The 19793-nt window shown below is 49.5% G+C and overlaps 1 protein-coding gene and 1 pseudogene across 2 annotated transcripts in view; both read left to right on the forward strand.

Moving 5' to 3' along the window:
• Positions 1 to 19793, forward strand: part of BCAS3 (BCAS3 microtubule associated cell migration factor) — a 3998327-nt gene that overhangs the window by 197332 nt on the left and 3781202 nt on the right. The window lies entirely within an intron of this gene.
• LOC147729964 (U3 small nucleolar RNA-associated protein 18 homolog pseudogene) lies at positions 4462 to 5553 on the forward strand (annotated as a pseudogene).

Below are 19793 nucleotides of genomic sequence, written 5' to 3' on the forward strand. Positions count from 1 at the left end.
GATATGAGAGTGTTTTTTAGATCCAGTGATGAGTCTCGCTGCTGCGTTTAGTGAAGCTCTTAGGGGTGCAGTTGTAGTTATTGGGAGACCGCAGAGGGCGATGCTGCCGTAGTCTATGCGAGGGATGACTAGTGCTTGTACTGCATTTTGGAAGTCTTTGGCTGGGAGGGAGGGTTTAAGTCTCCTCAAGGTATTTATTTGGAAGTTCGCTCCCTTAGTTGCCTTACTGATATGCTGCTGCATGTTGAGATTGGCGTCAAGTGTTATCCCTAAGGATTTTGCTGAATCCACGATGGTCGGTTGGACATTGAGTGCAGTTAGGTGTTTAAGCCAGGTTTGAGTGGTAGAGATTTTCGCGGGGGTGAGATCAAAAGGAACTCAGTTTTCATAGCATTGAGTTTGAGGTGGTTATCTGCCAGCCAGGATTGGGTGCTTCTGATCGTTGAGTTCAGATGCATAATGTCATTGGGGGATTGTAGTTTGAGATATAGCTGAGTGTCATCGGCATACATGAGAAAGTTTATATTGGATGCTTGTAGCAAGGTGGTGAGAGGTTCCATAACTAGGTTGAACAAAGTTGGGGATAGGCAGGATCCTTGGGGGACACCTAACGATACAGGTACTGAAGAGGACATCTAGTTGTTGCTCTTGAATTTCTGAGACCTGTTGTGTAGAAAGGAGGTGAACCACTGAAGGACAGTCCCAGAAAGACCCATTCTTGTCTTTAAGAGTTCGAGTAGGTTCTCATGTTTCACAGTGTTGAATGCTGAAGAGAGATCAAGAAGGATGAGGAGGCAGGTATCATTTTGATCTAAAATTAAGAGGGTGTCGTCAATTATGTGAATCATAGCAGTTTCGGTACCGTGCCCTGCTCGGAAGCTTGATTGATGAGGGTTGAGGAGATCAAATTGTTCTATGTGCTTTGTCAATTGCAGTTGTACGCATTTTTCCAACAGTTTGGCGAGAGTGGGAATATTGGGAAATTGATTAGCCGACAAGCCGGCTAATCAATTTGATTCATATTGCCTTCTGTCCCTTATCAATACTGACAATAAAATATTTGCTAAAATACTCGCGAACAGCCTTCAACTGCTGCTTCCAATGAAGATTAGGCCTGACCAATCTGGCTTTATCCCGGGCCGACCTATAGCTCACAACCTCAGAACCCTATTTGCAGCTCTGCACTATTTACATCTGCAAACCCCAGCAGTGGCTGCTTTGCTTGATGTCACAAAAGCCTTTGACTCACTGGAGTGGAAGTACCATTTCCCGCTACTGCAGAGATCAGGCCTTGGCTCCAACTTTATTGCACAAATTTCAGACCCTTTCCCAGTCACCAAAGGCAGGCAACAGGGTGCCTGCTCTCTCCCATACTCTTCGTCATCGCATTGGAACCCTTGGCGGCACATATCCACCAACATCACGCCAGTAGAAGGCTGGGTTTTCCAGCTCGTGACCTCGTCCTATCTTTACATGCCGATGATGCCATCCTCTATGTCAGAGATCCCAAGACCAACCTTGGCCCACTGATTTGCGAGGTCATAAGATTTGGAGGCCACTCTGGCGTACAGGTAAACTGGGCCAAGTCTACGCTCTTCCCTTTAACAGATGCAACCACCTTTGTCCCGCAGGAACACCCGCTCTAATGGGCCACCAGCCCGGTCAGATATTTAGGTAACCTGGTCAGCACGAACATTGAAGAGCTATAGCAAGCCAACTTTGGCAAGGCTATGAATTTGCTGGAAGATCGCATTCCGCTGTGGTCTAGGCTCTCTCTGTCCATTACCTTTTTTAAACGTCTCCGCTCCAATTTGATCGCGCTGATATGGGCCGGCCAACAACCCTGAGTGAAATATAAACTGTTAACACTGTCAAAATCAAAGGGCGGAATGGGTGCATCAGACCTGCAGTTATATGCCCTGTGTGCCCAGGCACATTTGGTGTATTATTGGACTGACCCCACACCCTTTCAGCTACACATTGCTGTCGATATAGACAGGACCTCCCCATGGCCATTATCCACAGCATTATTCCTTCCATACTATCCGCTTGCTTCGGAAATTGACCCAACATAATATATGCGCTGGGCTCAGAAGACTCACAGGCACCTTTACGCTCTCCATCCATTCCGGTGGTGAACCATCCCCTATTGCCCCACTACAAGAAAAAAGTTGCAATCAGCCACGCCAGCAGAATGGGCATCCATACCTTTGCAGACCTTTACCCCGAGGACTGTTTCCTTTGCCCCTGCTCCCCCCCAGCAACAACCACCACCACATATACACCTCTGGATGCCTTTCTTTATTACCAGCTACATGCAACATGTTGCGCACTTCACAATACATTCCCAGTCCCCCCGCAGGCGTTTAAAAAACTATAGCATGTGTACACGACACCATCACATCACAAGATGATAACATCCCTATACAATCACATGCAGCAAATCACGCCTGCAGCTATCTTGACGGCACAAGAGGCCTGGAACACAGACTTAGCTTTCACCCTAACTGATACACAAAGGGTTTTCTGTAGCAGCCAGCTTGAGATGCTATCCCCCAATTACAGACTATGCCTTATCCATTTCAAATTTTTGCACCGCTATACCGAACACCCATACAGATATTTGGGATGGGGGTGTCCCATGATTCTCACTGCCCACGCTACCACTTACCTCAGGCATATTTTATGCATCTCGATTGGGATTGTCCCGCAATTGCTGCTTACTGGGTAGAAGTTTTCTATATGATAGATGTTGTGAACACGCCAGTTCCCCTATCTCCACTACTAGGTCTATGTAAGCGATGTGCTACAAGACTCTTGCAGACTGACTGCTCTAATGCTTCTCTTTGCGAAACAGAGAGTTGCAATGAACTGTCGAAGACCAGGGGCCCCAAAAATCCAAGATTGGATTACAGACATTACACAAATTGTCATTAACAACTCTCTAACTACTGGGACCTGATGCCTCTGGGAAACTCATCCTCGTGACAATTTGGAGCCCTTCACCACTTACCTCCACCGGAAAGACTTCCTCTCTCCCAACATGGGCAATAATAACCCCTCTCCCACGCAACCAATCATTTAACACATCACTAGACCCGACATCAGGATCAAACAAGAATGCACCACGCAAGACCGACACGAACCTTGAAGTACCCCAACATAGTCACTATAAAGAATTTTTACGCTGCTGCGCTGCATGTATGGGGAGGTACTGTATCTCTGGGGTTTTAGCTGTTCTAAAGAATGAAGTATGTGTACATGATACATTCCAAACACGTATGTAGTGCCTTTAACTGTCAATCATCAAGTTGACTGTTTAAGTGCCAACGGTTCATGAATAAATAATAAACACATTTTAAAAACTTTCGTATTCTGGCAAAGACCATTTTTACTTTAACAATCAATTCAATTAAAGATAGTTCATTATATGTGTATATTGTTACTCTTTACCCAAAGACCAAAACTATACATTACAAAAGATATTCATAAGTCAGGGTTCTCGTTTGAAACCAGATTGAATTCCTTCTTCAACTTATTACAATTACTTAAATTGGATAACAAAAATAGGAATAACAAGAAAGCCACCTAGGTCTAAAGTTTTATATTTAGCAGTGGAGCTGCTGAAGGGTATGGAATAAAGCCAGATTAGGCATGCGGTCACTAACCAGTCAACTAATCACCCTAAGACGCAGGCTCATGAGGCCCTATCACCACGCTTCAAATAGACCATATTAGGTCATTTTCCATGATAATGCCTCACTAAGGGCCAACTCAAGCCCCGAGGCTAAACCTAGCAGCCGATTTTTGCTGTTAAGTTTTAGGACCATAGGCATTTAACATTTAGTTTAGAATTGAGTTGTTTTGTAGGGATCAACAGAGGTCCTGATGAGTAGTCAGGAGGGGTCTGCCTATGAAACATGTCATGTCGACAAAGTAGACCACACTTGAAATTCTACTTACTAACCCCCTTTTTAATGTTCCCAGCTTGCGAAGCCATTAAAGTTAATTTTTTTCGACTAGCCAGGGAATTTTTACCCTTTTTTTACACTACCATTCACGTAAATAGGTCCCTACACTCCCTAACACATATCACTATCCTCATCACATCACATAGCCTATTGTCAAAAATATAAGTGCTCCCGCGTCACTCGTAGGTCGAAGCACGCCACGCCCCGCCCCGTAGAGGGACGGGAAGACCCCAATGATGGGAGAATGACACTATGGGATTCATAGTGTGTGAAGGGTATTTTAAAAACACACAGTGCCCTCATTCTACCACTCGCAGAAAGGCCTGATTTTCAAATTTCAGTGTATCCACGAGTTTAGAGAATATACAATATCATTAAAAATAAGTCACCACTCACATTGATAGAATCCCATTGTTTACAAATCGCGTAATTAACGTCATCAGACGGCGCATCATTACTTCAAGTCGCACGCACGTGTGTCAGTCTGAAAATGGGCGACACCGGAGGCGTTAAGAAGCGTAAAAGTTGCCCGGCTGAGTCTGAGGAACTGGCAGATGGTCCTCAGAAACTTCGCCAGGGGAAAATCAGACTGGATCCCAGCCCCCTCAGTGCTGCTGAGCGCTGCTTGGAGCAGGCTGTGTTTGGAGACCCGGATGAGTTACTGAAAGCCCCTTCGTGGGGACCGGCCGGCAGAGGCGTTGGTTCTTGGGAGCGAGGATGAAGGCCCGGGGAGCGCCGAGTCTGGCGCAGAGGATGATGCCCCGCGTCGGAAACTCAACAAGCAACCTCCATGGCAGGAAGAGAACGAGGCTGACTCTGCTGCGGTGGATCTCCGGCACCACTTCCGCCGGGAGCTGGCACGGAGCTCTGTGGAGCAGACACTGCCACGGGGGCAGCTCCTAAGCCGCCTATGCATCGCTTTCCACAGAGCCATGGGTGGCACCCCGGCCTGGGCCGAGCGCGGCTCAGCCGAGGACCCAGAGGACAGCTTGGAACAGGAAACTGGAAACCTACACCGGGCTTCCCACACCCTGCCTCCCGGCACACTGCACATCAAAAGGTGCCCGCCCGCTAACAATGCGCGACCCTCCGAGGCGCGGCTCAGCAGCGTGCACTTCCACCCAACGGCGGCCGTGCTGCTAGCGGTCGGCCTGGACTGCAGTATTGGGCTCTTCCAGGTGGATGGAGGCGCCGGCCTCCTGATCCAGAGCTTGCACGTGGAGGGATTTCCCGTGCACCGATCGCGGTCCACCCCTGACGGGCGGCAAGTCGCAGCCTGTACTTGTACGACATGATGGGTGGCGGACTGAGCTCCGTCCAGCCCCGCGGCCTGTCTGAGCGCTGGTTGAGGGCCTTCGAGATCTCCCCGGACATAACCCTGCTGTTGCTGCACGGGGTCTCCGGCTACCTGCACCTACTGTCCATGCGCTCCAATGAGCTTGTAGGCAGCCTGACAGTGAACGGCAGAGCTGCAGGCGCTGTATTCACCACTGACAGTGCCCAGATGTACAGCAGCGACAACAATGGTGGCATGTATGTGTGGGATGTGGGCAGCCGCCGCCATCCAGGAGTCCTTGTCTAACTTGTAAGTCTGCCTTGCCCCCTCCCCACTACCCCACCTCCCCACTGCTCTCGGTACTGAAGCGGCCTGTGTCCGTGTAGGGGAGCTCTGTCACTGCACATCAGCCCTGTGCTCACCACTGCACACAGCTCCGTCAGTGCACATCAGCCCTGTGCTCACCACTGCACATAGCTCTGTCAGTGCAGATCTACCCTGACCACCAGCATCATGTGCTCACCACTGTACACAGCTCTGTCAGTTCACCTCAGCCCTGTCCTATGCTCACAACTACACATAGCTCCCAGTGCACCTCAGCCCTGACCACCAGCATCAAGTGCTCACCACTGCACACAGCTGCGTCAGTGCACATCTACCCTGACCACCAGCATCCTATGACCCAGAGTGATGGTACTCAAGATACATACCCCGGAAGGATGAGGGCTGGCAGTTGGCCCCGCATGGATCCTGAAGTGTGACAAGCTGACCACAGATGTCGTCAGCAAGCGCCGAGCCGCCGCGCCCTCACGGTGGGCAAGTACAAGCAGCTAGGGTGGCTCGGGACTGGGTCCTTCCCAGGCCTGGCCTAGGGCGCAGGGCCACTCCCTCCACACGGGAGGTATAAGGGCCGGGCACACGGGCCTCCGGGGGGAAGAGTGTGGGTGCCTAAGCGCTGCCATGTGGACTCTCGCCGTGTGCTGTTCAGGGCTCCTGCTTCACGTGTGTGTGTGTGTGTGTGTGTGTGTGTGGCTCTGTGTGTGTGTGTGTGTGTGTGTGTGTGTGTGGCTCTGTGTGTGTGTGTGGGGCTCTGTGTGTGTGTGGGGGGCTCTGTCTGTGTGTGTGGGGCTCTGTGTGTGTGTGTGTGTGGCTCTGTGTGTGTGTGTGTGGCTCTGTGTGTGTGGCTCTGAGGGTGTGTGTGTGGCTCTGAGGGTGTGTGTGTGGCTCTGTGTGTGTGTGTGCGTGGCTCTGTGTGTGTGTGTGGCTCTGTGTGTGTGTGGTTCTGTGTGTGTGTGGCTCTGTATGTGTGTGGCTCTGTATGTGTGTGTGGCTCTGTATGTGTGTGTGGCTCTGTGTGTGTGTGGGTGCAAATGCAATAGGTCTGGCATTTGCGAGAGATTAAGCTATTGGCATTGTAAATGACAATGCCATTTATTTATCTGTTTTCAAAACCAACACATAAATAAAAATGTGGTCATCTAACTTTTGCAAAGGCGAGACCGTTACATTGTAAATGCTTGTTCTGTATTCCAGTCAGAATACACATGAATTCCTGGATTTGGGCCCTTTAAGTGTATCTTCACATCCTCCCTCTAGAAGTTCCCTTCCTGTTTCTAGGTCTTGGGTGCAGAGCACCTTAGTGTTCTGTAGGACGACCTGTTGTTTCCAATACGAACACCGAATATAAACTTAGAATCTGCTTTGGGCCAGTTTCTTGCTTATGATTGGATAGCTTTGATGTTATTTCACTTGTCTGCGCTTGATTCAATAGCATCCCTCCTAGAACTTATTTGATATTCAGCTTTTGTATTTCCTTGCTCTTGCAGACTGCACCTTGTTAATGTTTGTTTAATGTTTTCTTTATTTTTACTTTTTAAGAGGCCCCAGCAGCTGTAAAGTGCAGCTGGGACTCTCGCGTTCTTGTTGTCCTTTACACACAATTGTGTTTTCCCTTTATTTTTTACATTTCAATTAACCTTTTAACATGAGCATCTGGCATGTTCGAAAGATAAATAAAAATGGCCACCATGAGTCACGATCCATATGCACATGTCACAGTGCACGGGTACAGATCTGCAACCATCGTCAAATCGGTTTCCTTTAAGGGGACTGGTGCACACATTTACGATTGGCAGAATTCATTGGCTAATTCAATAGCTCCGCCTTTTGAAGCAGAAACGTATTGGGTCTGAAAATACTTATTTAGTATCATGGTAGATTAGTGTCATGGTTGAAAAAATGAAGATCTTTGTTACTGCATTGTAATTGCATTAATAAAACGCTTACTACCCTCAAGGGGGCATTGAAATGCTTTACAGCAGGTGGCACACTACTCAAGAATTCAATGTTAGAGGTTAGTTCAGTGGTTATTTATTGTTGTTGGTTCTTGGCATTAGTTGTATGCTGTCAAGAAAACCATTCCATACGTGTACACCAGTTTCTTTGTCGTTGATTTAATTAATAGGAGTTAAGTGTAATCAATCAATCAGGGTTTTTAGAGCACTCTACTCACCTGTGAGGGTCTCAAGGTGCTGGATGTGAGGGGGTGCGAGCAGCTCAGTTGGTCATTTGAAAAGCCAGGTCTTGAGGTTGTTTCTGAACAGGTGCAGTTCTGGCTCAGTTTGATGCAAGGGGGGAGTTTGTTCCAGGTCTTGGCTGCATGGTAGGAGAAGGATCTGCCTTGTGCTCTGGCCCTCTGGATGCGAGGGACCGTGGCTAGGGCGAGGTCGGCAGAGTGGAGGTTTCTCTGGGGGGCATGGAAGGAGATTAATTCATTTAGGTATTGGGGTCCAGTGTTATGGAGGGCTTTCTAGGTATGTGTGAAAAGTTTGAAGGTTATTCCTCTTTTGACAGGGAGCCAGTAGAGGGCACAGAGGTGTTGGGTGATGTGGTCATGTTGTGAGATGTCTAGGATAAGTCTGGCTGCGGTGTTCTGGACGGTCTGGAGATAGTGGAGGAGTTTTTTTGTTGATTCCGGCGTAGAGAGCGCTTCCGTAATCCAGTCTGCTCATAATGAGTGTGTAGGTGATGGTCTTCCTGGAGTCGGGGGATCCATTTGAAGGTCTTGCGAAGTATGCAGAGGGTGTTGAAGCATGCAGAGGACACAGCGTTGATCTTGTGGTTCATGGTAAGTGAAGTGTTGAGTATGATGCTGAGGTTGTGTGCGTGATTCGTTGAGGTGAGTGGGTTTCCAAGGGCGGGCGGCCACCAGGTGTTGTCCCATGTGGCGGGGGTGGAGCTGACGATGAGGACTCTGCTTTCTCTGAGTTGCGCTTCAGGCAGCTATTGCTCATCCAGGTTGCGACGTCTTTCATCCCTTCTTGGATATAGCGCCTGGTGATGTCTGGTTCCTTAGTGAGGGAGAGGATGAGCTGGGTGTCATCCGCGTATGAGACTATGTTGAGTTTGTGGTTTCTGACGATGACTGCGAGGGGGGCCATGTAGACATTGAAGAGTATGGGGCTGCGGGAGGATCCTTGAGGTACTCTGCATCTGATCTTTGTCAGTTCAGAGAGGAAGGGCGGAAGTCTGACTCTTTGTGTTCTGCCTGAGAGGAAAGATCAAATCCAGTATAAGGCTGTGCCTTGGATGCTTGGGTCGTGGAGCCTGGAGGCTAGTGTGCGGTGGGAGACTGTGTTGAAGGCTGCTGAAAGGTCTAGGAGGATGAGGGCTGCTGTGTGGCCATGGTCGACGAGGATGCGGATATCCCCGGTACCTGCTATGAGGGCATGTCAGTGCTGTGGTTACTGTGGAATCCGGATTGAGAGGTGTCTAGGATGTTGTTGGTTTCCATCAAGTGTGATAGCTGGATGTTGATGGCATTTTCGATGACTTTGGCGGCAAAAGGGAGAAGTGAGATGGGCCTGAAGTTCTTGAGATCTGTCGGGTCTGCGGAGATTTTTTTTTTTTTAAGGGGTTGACTTCAGCGCATTTCCAGTCTGGGAATGTGGCAGTCTCGAGGGAGCAGTTGATAGTTTGGGTGCGATGGCAGAAAGATGTGCGGCGGGGAGGGGTCAGTAGGTGCTCCGGAGTGGTTGCTTTTTATTGCCTTTACAGTGTCTTCAGTAGTGAGAGGGGTCCAGGTGAGGAGGATCTGCTGGATTGCGGCGCTGGGGGAAGGAGTTGGGGCGGTGCCATGGTCTTGGTCGTTGAAGTTGTTGTAGAGCGTCTTGATCTAGAGGTGAAAGAAGGAGCTGAGTTTGTTGCAGGGGTCTTGGGAGGGTGTGACATCGGCTGTTGGGTCTGGTGAATTCTTGTATGATGGCGAAAAGATTGTTGGAATTGTGGGAGTTGGAGTGGATTCTGTTTTGGATTACGTTTTTCTTTTGTGATTTGATGAGTTGGTGGTGTGCCTTGTAGGCGGAGCGTGCTACCGGAGCTTTGCTGTTTCTCCTCGTCTTCTCCAGTCATCCGCATAAAGTTTGAACTCTTGGAGGTCCGTGGTGAACCAGTTGGCTTTCTTGTTGAGTCATCTTGTGATGTTCTGGAGGGGGGGGGAGAGCATTGGTGCAGTAGGTGATCCATTGGTGGAGGGTGCTCGCCGCTGAGTTGGTGTCTGTTGTAGTTGGGGAGGGGTGCAGTTGAGGGCGGAGGTGAGGTGTTCTTCTGAGACTTTGTTCCAGCTTCTGCATGTAGGAGAAATTGAGCCATTCCGTGGTGTGGCTGAAGCAAATGCTGTTTCCTCCAGCAAAGATTGGGTTGAGTGTGTGTCCTACTGTATGAGTGGGGGTGGAGACAAGTTGCTTCAGTCCTATTTTGGTGAGATTCTCCAGGAAGGCGGTGGTGTTGGGATCACTATGGTTGTCTAGGTGGAAGTTCGGGTCGCTGAGTCGTATGTAATCCGTGGAGGAGAGGGCGTGGGGAGCGATATGGTCTGCTATGACATTTTGTGAAGAGTGTGCAGGGTCCGGGAGGTCTAAAGGCAAGTGTTCTGCAGAGCGTCGTTCTAGGGTTGGGCTGGATCTGGAAGTGGATGTGGTCCATGAGGGGCAAGGCATCGTATGAGCAGGGGGTTGTTAGTCAGAGGGAGCTTTAGTGGACGATGATGAGTCCTCCTCCTGGGCGGTTAGGGCAGTCTTTCCTCAGGATCTTACATCCGTCGGGGATGGCGGTTGCATTGTCGGGTGCGGAGCTGGCGTTGGTCCAGGTCTCTGTGAGGAAGGCGAGGAAGTGTTGAAGGGGTCCCAGATGTTCGAGGCATGTGGGCTGCTGAATTCATATCTGTGCATAGATGGCCGCCTAGTGTTGGGTCCGTATGATTGCACATTGTTGTCCTGGAAGAGTCTTCGAAGTATCACGAGATAGGTGGCTCCTCCCCTGGACTACAGTGCGCATGGGCATCGACTCCATCCTCGGATTGTTTTTTCCCACCATTGGGTTCGGATGTCTTTAATTCCCTCTTGTCGGAATCAATAGAAATCTTTCTTGAGACCAAAAGGTCTTTAGTCTATACGTCGGTATTGTCTTGCGTTCGGCATTACTTCTTCTAGCTCGGCTCCGAGCCCGATTCTGTACTCCCGCGTGCTCTCGGCGCGGAAGGCCCAGTCGACACTCCTGACCTATCGACCGTCCATCATGGACCGAAGTCCATTCAAGAGATGTCCGGTCTGTTACTCGAAATACCCCCACATCAACGTCCAACCGGTGTGCAATAAGTGTCTGTCGCCGGACCACGATGAGGACAAGTGTATGGCTTGTTCCCGCTTCAGGTCTAAGAAGACGCTTAAGCTTCGGCGAGCTGCACGCCTGGAGGCCCAGCAATCTGCTCCGGCGCCTGTGGACATCTTCAATGCAGGGGATGTCGAGGACGAATCCCAGGACATTTCTGAATCAAACCCCGCGTCGGACGTCGAAGATGACTACGACGCGGAAGCTGAGGCGTTCGAGGGCGAAGAAGTCGTCGAGGAGGTAGGAGACGACGACGGGGCCCTCGGGGCCATGGAGGATAGCTCGGACGAGGAGCTTCCTCAAACTGACTCTGAAGCCGTGCCGATTTATAAGGCCCAGGTCGAGGGATCGCCTTCGGGCCTTACCCAAGATCTCGCTATGGGTTCCACGGCCCCGCCTTCGGGCCCGGCCACGGACATTGTTGCCGAGCCACTCCCTGGCAAAACGAAACCGAAAGTGAAACCAACGGTCTCGATGCCAGATACTGCGCAGGTGCCAGCACCGAAACCGAAAGTGCGCATCGCTTTGGTCGGCTCCAAGGCCTCGGAGGCTTCGGCGCCGAAGAAGCCGAAGATGGCTGTCGAGCCGAAGACTCAAGTCAAGGGCGTCGAGACGAAGTCTGCCGCGCCGAAGGCTAAAGTGAAGCTGGTCAAGGCGGGCGCGTCGGCGCCGAAGACTATCGACACCGGCAAAAGCCTTGTCGACCCGAAGAAGGCTGTCGGCGAGCCGGAGAAGACTCTCGGTGACCCGAAGAAGCGACTCGATGACCCAAAGGTCCTCCCGACCTCACGTCCGCAGGACAAGGCCAAGGGCGCTGCGCCCCAAGGGTCGACTCCAAAAGTGGCCTCGAAGGATTCCATTGAACCGGCGCGTCCATCCGCCGCGTTAACCAAAAAGGTGACTGACTCCTTGCAGCGCATCCGTGAGGGCAGCGCGTCGGTCGATCCGGACGATCCTCCGCCTGCGAAACCTGTGGAGAAACCACTTAAGACGTCCACGCCGATCCACTTCACGTTGCCGCCTAAGACGGCGCCGAAGGCTTTCGCTCCTAAGGCAGTGGCCGGCGTGCCCGAAAAGGTCTCCTCGGCGCCAAAGGCGTCATCGGTGGTCCACGGCCCGCGACCTCGACGACCTTCGGGGGATGTGCGTCAGGAACATTTCATCGACGCCGAAACGGGCAGGCTTTCCCTCCTGAAGCGGAAAATCACCCCAGAACCCCAACTGGAGTCTTACAAGATCCCTCTCAGGAAAAAGAAGGACTCTGCTTGCTCTCCCGTCTTGGTGGAACCCCTTTCCCCACAGACTCATGATGTGCCGCCCACTTACTCAGATGTGGACGCTGGTGAGGGAGATGATGAGGATGAATACAGTTATCCAGTCTATACAGACCCTGAGGATACAAATGAACCCTGGGCAGCTGGTGGTGACCCTGGGGATCCTCAATCAGGACAAGACCCTCCACTTTTTTTGGCTAAAACGTCCCCTACAGAGGACTCTACTGCTTTCAATGCCCTCATTGAACGGGCAGCTAACAATCACAACGTCCAGCTACATGCTGACCCTGTGGATGTGGATTTCCTCTTTGACACCTTTTCAGTATCAGAAAAAACTGTTAAAACTCTGCCTATGCTGAAAGGTGTTTTAAAGCATGCTGCTGAGATCTTTAAAGAACCTACCAGGGCAAGGGTGATAAACCCTAGGATTGACAAGAAATACAAGTCGGCGTCTACTGATCCTACCTACATCAAAGGACAGTTGCCTCTGGACTCCCTTGTCGTCTCGAATGCCCGGAAGAGGGCTAATTCAAAGACTACGGGTGATGCTCCTCCCCCAGACAAAGAATCCAAGGTCTTTGAGGCTTCGGGGAAAAGGGTAGCAGCACAGGCAGCCAACATCTGGCGCATTTCTAACACACAGGCGCTTCTGGCGCGCTATGACAGGGCTCACTACGATACACTGGAGACCCTGTTGCAACACCTGCCTGATCAATACAAGGAAGGGGCTGAGATGCTGATTCAGGAAGGGAAGCTAATCTCTAACGCTTCAATTAAGTGCGCTCTGGACGCAGCTGATACCGCTGCCAGAGCTATAAACACTAGTGTTATGCTTCGGCGACATGCCTGGCTGAGAATCTCTGGATTTAAGCCGGAAATCCAAACCACCATCCTGAACCAAACGGTTAACCCAGATCACCTGTTTGGCCCAGAGGTTGACACCACCCTAGAAAAAATAAAAAAGGACACAGACTGCAAAATCCATGGGTGCCTTACAGTCCCAGCAGTTTCGGGTGGGTCCTTTCGTCGCTCCAGCGCTAGAGGCGTCTCCAGGGGTCAGCTCTCCCAGTCCACGCAATACTACAAGGGCAACACTCAGACCACTTAAACCAACAAAAGTCGAGGTGGATATCATGGCAACAGCGCCACGGGCAGAGGACGTGGAAACAGCTCCAGATCCTCTGCCACCAGCAAGCAGTGACGCCTTGTCACTGCCCCCCGACCATACAACACCGGTCGGGGGGAGACTCCAGCAGTTCCTGCCCGTCTGGAAGTCCATCACCACGGACAGGTGGGTCAGGAAACTTATCCAATACGGTTATTGTCTGGAGTTAACATCCACCCCACCCGACATGCCCCCAAGACACGGTCCTATGTCAAACGAGCACTTGCAATTATTGCAGCAAGAAGTCACCGTCATGCTGCAAAAAGGAGCAATAGAGCTCGTACCAGTGCAGGAAAGAGGCACCGGGGTCTACTCCCTGTACTTCTTGATACCAAAAAAGGACAGGTCCCTCAGGCCCATCCTGGACCTCAGGCCACTCAACTACTACATCCTGTCGGAGCACTTCCATATGCTAACCCTGCAGCAGGTGCTCCCGTTGCTCAGGCAGGGGGATTTTCTCGCAACTTTAGACCTAAAGGATGCGTACTTTCACATTCCACTGCACCCTTCACACAGGAAATGCCTCCGTTTCACCATACCAAACCAGCACTACCAGTTCAAGGTTTTGCCTTTCGGTGTCACCACGGCACCCAGGGTGTTCACAAAGTGCCTGGCGACAGTGGCGGCGCATCTCAGGAGATGGAACATCCACGTCTACCCTTATCTGGACGACTGGCTCATCCAAGCAAAGTCAGCCCAGCAGTGTGCCGCCCACATGTCCCACACCATTCACATCCTGCACGATCTGGGATTCTCACTGAATTACCCGAAATCCCATCTCCAGCCCGCCCACGTACGGCAGTATCTGGGCGCAACCATAAACACTCTGGCGGCCACAGCACAGCTGAATTCAGTGAGGGTCGGCAGCATTCAATCGCTGATTCAGAAATTCAGACCTCAACACTCGCTTCCAGCAAGAGTGTTCATGCAGTTGATAGGCATGATGGCCTCCTGCATTTCCATAGTCCCGCACGCGAGGCTACATGTGCGTCCGCTTCAGGAGTGCTTAACACGTCAGTGGACTCAGGCTCACGGGCAGTTGAAAGACCTAGTGTTGGTGAGCGGTCGGGCATACAGCTCTCTGCATTGGTGGAATCCACGAAACCTTTGCAAGGGCCGATCGTTCCAAGAGCCTGTGCCACAGATCATCCTGACAACGGACGCCTCTCTCCAGGGATGGAGAGCTCATGTCCTCCATTACACGGTGCAGGGACTATGGACGCTACAGCAACGGAAGATGCACATCAATGTTCTCGAACTGATGGCGATCTTCATGGCTCTCAAAGCCTTCAAAGTACATCTGTGCAACAAGGTTGTGTTGATCCGGACGGACAACATGTCAGCCATGTACTACATTCAAAAGCAGGGAGGAACGCACTCTCCCCAGCTGTCTCACCTGGCTCAGAGCATGTGGAAGTGGGCCATTCAGAGGAACATCTTCCTCATGGCAGAACACCTCCCGGGCAAGGACAATAAGATGGCGGACCTGCTCAGCAGGCACAGCCACCAAATGCACGAATGGGAGATACATCCATCAGTACTCCAACCGGACTTCCAAAGGTGGGGTCATCCAGAGATAGACCTGTTCGCCACAAGGGAGAACGCAAAATGCCAAAGCTTCGCCGCCAGGTTCCCACACCCGCAATCGCAGGGCAATGCGATATGGATGAACTGGTCAGGCAGATTTGCGTACGCTTTTCCCCCAGCACCTCTGATACCGCTGGTGGCACGCAAGCTCAGGCAGCACTCCATGACTCTCATCCTGGTTGCTCCAACGTGGGCTCGCCAACCATGGTACACCACGTTTCTGGAACTGTCTGTGGTACCGCATCAGAGGCTACGTCTCACACCCAGCCTTCTGACGCAGAGCCCTGGCGACATTCAGCATCCAGATCCACAACAGCTCAACCTGGCGATCTGGCTCTTGAGGTCTTAGAGTTTGGCTACCTGCACTTGCCTTCTGACTGTATGGACATCATTCGGGAGGCAAGGAAGCCCACTACCAGAGCATGCTATGTGGCGAAAAGGAAGCGATTTGTCATTTATTGTGCTGACCAAAACATTAACCCGCTAGATGTGTCTATTCAGAATATCATTTGTTACCTTTTTCATCTGTACAAATGTAATCTGGCCTATGCTTCCATTCGCATACATCTGTCCGCAATGGCCGCTTACCTACAGAACAGGCAGCACCTCTCACTTTTCAGGGTGCCTGCCATTAAGGCCTTTCTAGAGGGACTCAAACGAGTCATTCCTCCACGGACTCCACCAGCTCCGGAGTGGAACCTCAACGTGGTCCTCATCCGGCTGATGGGTCCTCCTTTTGAACCACTGCATTCCTGCGAAATTCAATTCTTGACATGGAAAGTGGCTTTCCTCATAACGATTACATCGCTGCGACGAGTTAGTGAGCTCCAAGCACTAACTACCCAAGAGCCATTTATTCAAATTCATTCTAACAGGGTGGTGCTTCGCACCAACCCTAAATTCCTTCCTAAGGTAGTGTCTCAATTCCATATTAACCAAACTATTGAAGTGCTTGTTTTCTTCCAAAATCCTGAGTCATTGGCGGAGCGGATGCTCCACACCCTTGACGTCAAACGGTCCCTGATGTATTACATCAATAGGACCAAGGATTTTAGGAAGACTAAACAACTCTTTGTCGCCTTTGCACCACACCACAAAGGTAACCCTATTTCCAAGGCAGGTATTGCTAGGTGGATCGTTAAATGTATCCAGATCTTCTATCTGAAAGCAAAACGTACTCTCACCATTCCACCAAGGGCCCACTCCACCAGGAAGTTGGGGGCCTCTATGGCATTCTTTGGAAACATTCATTTGGAAGACATATGTAGAGCAGCCACATGGTCTACCACACACACATTTACAAAGCATTATTGTGTTGATGCGCACTCCAAACAGCAGGCAGCTGTAGGACAGGCTGTTCTCAAAACACTTTTCCAAACTGCTGCAGCTGGCACGGGCGGCCGCCGTTAATGGAGGGACTGCTATGTATTCTATGCACAGATATGAATTCAGCAGCCCACATGCCTCGTACCGAATATGCTACTTACCAGTATGCATCTGTTCTTGGCATGTAGGGCTGCTGACATTCATATCGCCCGCCCTCCTCCCCGGCGCCCGTAGCAGCTGCACAATTCACACATATTTCTTGCATGGTCATCCTTCACTTAGTTTCACTCCATCTTGGCTACAATGGCTAAAAACCATCTGAGGATGGAGTCGATGCCCATGCGCACTGTAGTCCAGGGGAGGAGCCACCTATCTCGTGATACTTGGAAGACTCTTCCAGAACAACAATGTGCAATCATCCGGACCCAACACTAGGCGGCGATCTATGCACAGATATGAATGTCAGCAGCCCTACATGCCAAGAACAGATGCATACTGGTAAGTAGCATCTACGGCGTGTCTATGCAGGGAGCATACGTTGAGGAGGATGCTGTTCAGTGGCTTGTGTGCTGCGGTGTCCGGTGGGTTGAGGGTGTCTGCCTGGGTCCGGTGGTGGGTGAAGGTGTGGCAGCAGTGTTATAAGGAGATCAGGCCCTGGGTGTTTCTCAGTGTGGAGAGCTAGCAGTTGTTGTTGCATCCGGAGTTGACTGCGTGGAGAGTGCTGGGATCGTAGCGGCAGGGTGGTCGTGGGCAAGCGTCCCTGGTGCTGGTCGTGCTTGAGTCGCGGATGGGCGCAGATGGGCTTGCCTTTGGCAGAGCAGCTACCATTAAGTTAGGGTCGGGGGAGGTGAGCAGCTGCGTGTCAGGAGCGGGAACACGCAGGGGGGTGAAGGAAGTGGCCCGTTTAGGGTCACTCATGACCACCTCTTTGCCTTCCCAATAAATGAAGAGTCGAGAAGCCAGTAGAGAATACAAACTAAAGCATTTATTGCTATTGCGCTGCAGCGGAGCCCCGTCTGACCAGTCTCCTTAGATGGCTGCCGAGGGACTGACCCCTATCCACACGGTAACACAAAATAAAAATTTCCAACACCTCTAAAGTCCCCCTCAAACTGGAATTTTCCAGCTCAGGCCCTGGTGAACAAAGAAGGCAAACAAGCATGAGAGATGGCACAGAGCTGGGTACATGCTATTTCGACCCGAAGGCCATTCGGTCAGTGTCTACCATTCTAAGATGTGGGAACAAGTCTAACTAACAGTAAAGGTATGCCACAATAGATAGTACATTTATTAGTGCAGCAAAGCTTCAACCTTAAGAAGTACAAGCTGGAGGCACAGGGGCAGCCTTTCTGCTGAGGCGAGCATTATGAAACAGAAGCTCGATCTTAGTTACAGAAGAAGATGGCGCCAATAAAGATGGAGCCATGAATGCTAACTTAACACGGAATAGAGTTTAAGCATAGCAAAAGGGCATTTTGATTCTGTGCATTATGGAAATAACATTTAAAATCTAACAGAGGGAGGGGCCATGGGGTCATCAGCGGCGGAAAAAAAAAGCAAAAGGCAAAACCACAAAAGGTAAGATAGAGAAAGGCAGAACAGAAAAATGCAAGAACAGAAACAAGCATTGGAAATGCAATAGGTCTCGCATTAGGAAAGTTTGAGCTATTTGTCTTGTAAATGACAATTTTATTTATTTGTGTTGGTTTTGAAAATAGCTAAATTAATAGCTTTGTCATTTACAATGCCAATAGTTATAACTTTCGCAAATGTGACACCGATAGCATTTGTAATGCAATGTGTTGTATTTACGTGACTTACATGTATTGATATTACAAATAACAATGTCTTTTAATGTTTTTAATTAATTAATACTTAAATAAAAGTTATTGTAATTTCTAATGGCAATAGCTTAAACTTTTGTAAATAACTTTTGTTCAGATTATGTTCAGTGTATTTTATTGTGACGAAAATCTAAGAACAGAAGTGAAATATTAACATCTTTTTGTTACATTTGTAATAAAGCTTGAAACATTGAGAGAACATATTTGAACCAGTTGTTGTTGAATGGTTGCACAGATTGATGCTGTGGTGGCGCTGAGTGATGTTGTGATGGTGAACGAGTGATGCTGTGGCGTTCAGTGATGCTGTGGTAGCGCATAGTGATGTTGTGGTGCCCCTGAGTGATTCTGTGGTGGTGCTGAGTGATGCTGTATGCTATGCTATGTTTTGTTTTGCTTTCCTATGTTTTGTTTTGGTATGCTATGCTATGTTTTGCTATCCTATGCTTTTGATTTGTTATGCTATGTTTTGTTATGCTATGCTATGTTTTGTTATGCTATGCTATGTTATGTTTTGCTATTCTATGCTTTTCTATGCTATGTTGTGTTTTATTATGCTATGTTTTGCTATGTTATGTTTTGTTATGCTATGCTATGGTTTGTTGTGTTTGGTATGCTATGCTTTGCTATGCTATTATGTTTTGTTATGCTATGTTTTGTTGTGTTTTGTTAAGCTATGTTTTGTTGTGTTTTTCTATGTTTTGTTATGCTGTGTTGTGTTCTGTTATGCTATGTATTGTTATGTTATGCTATGCTTTGTTATGCTATGCTATGCTTTGTTTTATTATGATATGCTATGTTAAGTTTTGCTATCCTATGCTTTGTTTTGTTATGCTACGCTATGTTTTGTTGTGTTTTGTTATGCTATGTTTTGTTATGCTATGTTTTGTTATGCTATGTTTTGTTATGCTATGTTTTGTTATGTTATGTTTTGTTATGTTATGCTATGTTTCGTTCTGCTATGTTTTGTTGTGTTTTGTTATGCTATGCTTAGTTGTGTTTTGCTATGCTATGTTTTGTTTTGTTATGCTATGTTTTGTTTTGCTATCCTATGCTTTGTTTTGTTATCCTATGCTTTGTTTTGTTATCCTATGCTATGTTTTGTTATGCTATGTTTTGCTATCCTATGCTTTTTATTGTTATGCTATGCTGTGTATTGTTAATCTATGCTTTGTTTTGTTATGCTATGCTGGTGAGGGTGTGTGAGGGTGAGGGTGAGTGAGAGTGAGAGTGAGAGTGGGTGAGTGAGAGTGGGTGAGTGAGAGTGGGTGAGTGAGAGTGGGTGAGTGAGAGTGGGTGAGTGAGAGTGTGAGTGAGAGGGTGAGTGAGAGGGAGAGTGGGTGAGTGAGAGTGGGTGAGTGAGAGTGGGTGAGTGAGAGTGAGAGTGGGAGTGAGAGTGGGTGAGTGAGAGTGGGTGAGTGAGAGTGGGTGAGTGAGAGTGGGTGAGTGAGAGTGGGTGAGTGAGAGTGGGTGAGTGAGAGTGTGAGAGTGGGTGAGTGAGAGTGTGAGAGTGGGTGAGTGAGAGTGTGAGAGTGGGTGAGTGAGAGTTAGAGTGGGTGAGTGAGAGTTAGAGTGGGTGAGTGAGAGTGGGTGAGTGAGCGTGGGTGAGTGAGAGTGGGTGAGTGAGCGTGGGTGAGTGAGAGTGGGTGAGTGAGAGTGGGTGAGTGAGAGTGGGTGAGTGAGAGT

Source organism: Lissotriton vulgaris, chromosome 2_1 (genome assembly GCF_964263255.1).
Source record: "Lissotriton vulgaris chromosome 2_1, aLisVul1.2, whole genome shotgun sequence".
NCBI lineage: Eukaryota > Metazoa > Chordata > Amphibia > Caudata > Salamandridae > Lissotriton > Lissotriton vulgaris.